The sequence below is a fragment of the Papilio polytes genome, unplaced genomic scaffold, assembly GCF_000836215.1.
Source record: "Papilio polytes unplaced genomic scaffold, Ppol_1.0 DF824382.1, whole genome shotgun sequence".
Classification (NCBI taxonomy): Eukaryota; Metazoa; Arthropoda; class Insecta; order Lepidoptera; family Papilionidae; genus Papilio; species Papilio polytes.
In genome coordinates, this window is record NW_013524822.1 from 1,395,470 (window position 1) to 1,400,737 (window position 5,268).

The 5,268-nt window shown below is 34.3% G+C and overlaps 1 non-coding gene across 1 annotated transcript; it reads right to left on the reverse strand.

Annotated features, from left to right (window-relative positions):
• Nucleotides 1-2,485: 2,485 nt before the first annotated feature.
• Nucleotides 2,486-2,558, reverse strand: Trnav-cac. Its single transcript has one exon. It is a non-coding gene; the product is annotated as a tRNA-Val (tRNA).
• Between the last annotated feature and the right edge of the window lie 2,710 nt (nucleotides 2,559-5,268).

The following is a 5,268-nucleotide window of genomic DNA, read 5'->3' on the forward strand; positions in this document are numbered from 1 at the left end:
GATACGACTACACCATTTTCTTCTAAAGAAAGGTAAGGGAAAGAGAATTAGGCGGTTTGAGGAGTTATAGGAAGGGGAAATATCGTCTTTATGTGCGTCTCTTCCGTCTATTAAAGGTAGGCAACGCATTTGCAATTTCGAATATTTATGGGCAGCGGTCGCTTTGTTTTCTTGTCACATTTAGGTGACTCAAGCTTATTTGTTCTATCATGTAAAAACTTGGTTAATGTATTACATGAAAGTTATTATTATTTATTTTAAGAGAGTGCGCACACATTTGACTAAACCATCGCACAACTGTTGCGCCATTGTCGATTGTTTTGCAGCCCAATTCAACTGTTTACTTGCAGAACTAAGAATTGGGTAGTGTGCGCACCATATAAGCTCACAGGAATTAAAGCGCGACAAAACAGTTGTGCGATAGTTTAGTCAAAGGTGTGCGCGAACTAAAGGACAGACTTTAAATACTTTAATGTACATAATAAATTCAAAATTACATAAAATAATATCATCGACATTTCTTTGCGGAATGACGAGCCCGACTCACTTCGTAAGAAGCGCCCGAGTGTCCATTAAAATTGATTAAAAGCCTTAAGATTTTATCATTTCACGGTTCAGATTGTTTTAATCAGAGTGAATTTCTGTAGCGAGTCAGATCAGTTTCGTTATCTTTGAATTAAAATATCCAACCGTCATCGAAATTAAAGAAGGGTGGAAAAGTATTTACTAAAGGCCTGTCCCACCAAATTTTCGGAAAACGGAAACATCGGATTTTGTTTCTTTATCTGACAGTGGCGTCAAGCTATCTGAGACTCTATCAGCCAGTGGTGGGACAGGCCCTAAATATTATAAATGCGAAAGTTTAGATGATTGTTTAGAAATGTGCCGCCTAAACTACTGAACGGATATCCATAAAATTTGTAATTTAAAGCATAATTTGGAAGTACACATAGGCTATTTACTTTTTTTTATATCATAAGGTGGCAAACTAGCAAGCAGCCATCTGAATACGCCAAATTGGCGAAGTGACCGCTGCCAATAGACATTCGTAATAGCCGATGCGTTGCCTACCCTTATACGGAGGAGAAGACGCACATAAAGAGGATATTTTCCCATCCTATACATCTCCTCCACCGTCGAATCCACTTCCCCTTTGCATCCTCTCCTTATAAGAAAAAGGGCGGGAATGAAAAGGGACTATAACTGGACCTCCGGCACCACACTCATTAGACGAAACACGGAATCGCTTCCACTTCACGCCTGTCTTCTGTGTGGTCGTGGTATTACTGGGGCCGCGCCGATCTATTCGTGCGAAGATGTTAAAGCGGGCTCTACCACTGTCAAAACTGTTTTTATTATTCCGAAGCTGTTGTATTATAAATGTTATAAAAAGCAACTTTAGTTAAACATGTTAATGTATTCTAGATTAAAATGAGCTCTGAATGCTATACTATCGCCCCCTGGCGAGTACGTGCTACCTCGCAGTTAGCACGCTGTTACCAGACACGCTGACTCGACCGTGACACCGTGTGGCCACGAAATACGTGAAAATAGCGATAAAAAAATCAGAAATTATTTTATGTAACTGTAAAGTAATTTTATTGCAATTACATATATAAATATCCTTGTGCTCTTTAAAATTATTCATGTTTTAATATTATAATAGGTTAATAATATAAGTTCAAAACAAAATAAACCCTTATTATTGACTAGCTTTCGCCCGTGACTCCGTCCGCTTAGAATAAAAAAACTATTCTCTACATCTATATCGAGATCCGTACCTTTTAGGCTACAAACTCAAATATCCATATAAACTTTCTCATTTATATTATTAGTGAGATAACCAAGCAAAGCATAATATAATTGAATTCAATATTTTACGTTGAAGTAATTCGGAGTGTCAAGGCAATTTGCTTGTAAGTTTTCGTGGCCCCAACACAGTTACTGCGGTAAAAGTAAAGTATACGATATTGAAGACGTTAATATAATATTTTGCAACAATATCGAACTTTTATTATTTTACACTTTTTCTAGCTGAATACAAATCAGACAGTCTTCGGTTCTTCTTTAAATTTCACTAGCTTTTGCCCGCGACTCCGAACGCGTGGAATTAAAAAAAACAGCGTATGTGTTCTTCCAGACTATCCTCTACATCTATGCCAAATTTAATCGAGATCTGTTCAGCAATTTAGGCAACAAACTTTAACAAACATCCATCTAAACTTTCGCATTTATAATATTACAAGCTTTCGTTCGCGACTCCGTCTGCGTGGTATTAAAAAATGTAAGTAGCCTTTGTATCATTTCACACTATGATTTACATTTATGCCAAATTTCATCCAGATCTGTTAAGCCGTTTAGGCTACAAACTCTAACAAAAGGAGATATTTAAAACTTAACTTTACTTTTTTTATGTTTAGAAATTGTATTTTTATGAATGTATGGCGTACACCTTTGTTACCCTCCTACGTGTGAAAAAAAGTATTGTTCCCGCCCGGGATCGAACCGGGGACCTTGTGCGTGTGAAGCACACGTGATAACCGCTACACTACGGAAACTTGATGTTATACTTGATTATGAGGAATCATTTATGGGAGTGTCTTAGTGTTGTACTAAGATTCTTTTCATCTTACTAATATTATAAATGCGAAAGTTTGGATGGATGTTTGTTAGAGTTTGTAGCATAAACTGCTGAACGGATTTCGATGATATTTGGTATAGATGTAGAGGATAGTCTGGAGGATAAGCTTCACATTTTGTTTTTTTTTAATTCCACGCGGACGGAGTCGCGGGCGAAAGCTAGTCGTTACGTAACTCGCTTTATACATTCCTGTAGAAACTGCCTCGTAAATTACCTAATTTTCAAGACCCGTGACGTGTTATACTAGCTTTTTGTTACTCAGTGATATTGAAGTTTTTATTAGTAAAAGATTTTGTGAAGTCAAAAAAAAAACAAATTTCTCTGCATAATGCGTCTTCTCCTCCGTCAATGAAGGGTAGGGAACGCATTTGAAATTGCGGATGTTTATGGGCAGCAGTCGCATTCCATTTCGGTGCATTCAGGTGGCCGCTTGCTCGTTTGCCACCTTATATTATAAAAAAATATTGTACAATGTTGTATTAAATAAATGAAATATAATCTTTATTTTAATCTGTGTTTGATTTAGAGATTTACGTAATCAAAAAAATAATAAAATAAAAACTCATAGCGTACACAGAAATGTATTTTTTTATCTTAGAAAGCCTCCTTCAACGTTTAAAAGCAAAATTACCTTAAAATATGTTCTTTAACATTTCTAAAAATGGCGCTCGCTTTTAATGTCAAAGATTTCTTTTAGCTCTTCGAGTAATCGAATCGGATTTCAATCTGCGAAGGTAACGCGGTTTGCTCGTAGATTGTGCACTCAACAGGTTTATAAAATTGATTTCCACTTGTTATCTTTCTTAGGCATTTTCATAGACATTTCATCGATAAAGTGTGTCTAAAAAAATAGATTAGTTTGATAAATGACGCATATGAAGTATCGAATTCAATTTGTATGAAGGTTTATTCAGTACTTAATAGACAGGTATCGTAGTGACGAAACACGCAGCGAACAATTTTGAACTATCGATATTCGGTTTAAATAATTATCGAACTTAACTAAAGCTATTATTTTCTTATTCACTAATTTAAAGGACAATTCTTGTATTGATTATGAGTAGAGAATTTATGATGACAGAAATAATAGCGAAATCCAATTCGATTACGGCTGTAGTAGTAATAAACATTTATTTACTCTCATTATTTGTTATGGTCATTATTAATTTGAGAAAACAGTGTTTTTTTTTATAAGGTATAACTATAATTCTATCGATTCCAACTTCTATAAGAATAAAAATCGAAAATCTATAAGATTCATGACTTTACACAACCCATCCCTACTAAATTTGAAAGAATTATCAAACTAATCTAATTTAGACAAACTATAGATAAATTTAATATCAAGGTATGTTTTTTTGTTAATTCGGGCGGCTTTTCCTCGCCCTTTTGTTTCCCCTATCATGTTTGGGTAAAGGACTAAATGGTGCAATCTATATTTCTCTATTACTTAAGATAAAACGTTAAAGCTTACAATAAAACTTTACAGCATTCTTACATATATGTTAAAAACAATAAATATAAAAACCAATGATAAAAAAATACAATTGCTATAATATATAAATAAAAAACACTTAGTAAATATTACACTCTATTTCATTGGGCTACGAGGGCCGTTTTCTTAAAAAAACATAATTATATGACTTGTTATCAAGGTATGTTAAAGATATGACGAAATGCGAAAACCATGTAAGTTTAACTATATAGGAACTCTAAGTTATAACATAAGTTTGTCCAAGTATTTATATAAGGGGGAACCACTCGAATTTATCGTTTTCCTATTGAGAGAGTTTCAAACACTGCAAAAATATCGATAAGACATGCAGAGCCATCTGTTGGTGAAAAGTGAACTTATTTTTAAAACAGACCAAATTTTCTCCTTACCTATACGTGTACATAAAACATTAAAAGGAGGAAATATTTATATACAATGGATATACTCAAAAGCTACTGCATCGATTTCAAAATTTCATTTCTATTTAAAAACTCACGTTATAAGTAAAGTCGCGGGTAAAAGTTAGTTTATTAACCTTTTTTTAAATAAAACAGTGTCTTCATTAAAAGGTTTCCAATATCGGGAATTAATTTGATAGCATATTTAGAAAATAAGTTAGATATGGTAATTCTACGACAATTTAACTTAACTTAATGCAATAAGTTATCGATAAGCCGTATAACAATAGCCAGTACGGTAGAGGGTAAAATTAATATGAAAACTTTAACTAATAATTTTCGCAATTAATAGCTTTTACGACGTTATTAGTAACATGTATGACTTCTAATTCGATTATTAAGACAGGACGCACACCATTGACTAAAAAAATCAAACAAAAAAATGGGACCCACCTGCAAGCATTACCTTTCGGATAAAAATGAATTATCAAAATCGGTCTACTAGCGGCGGAGTTATGCCGTAACACACATAAAAAAAAACATACAGACGAATTGAGTACCTCCTTCTTTTGGGAAGTCGTTCAAAAACTATCGCACAACTGTAGTTCGATTGTCGATTGTTTCGCAGCCAATACAATTGTTTGTCACAACTAAAAGTCGAGGAGGGGCGCCTCCATACAAGCTCAGAGGAATAGGGAGACAACAGCTGTGCGATAGTTAGTCAAAGGTGTGAG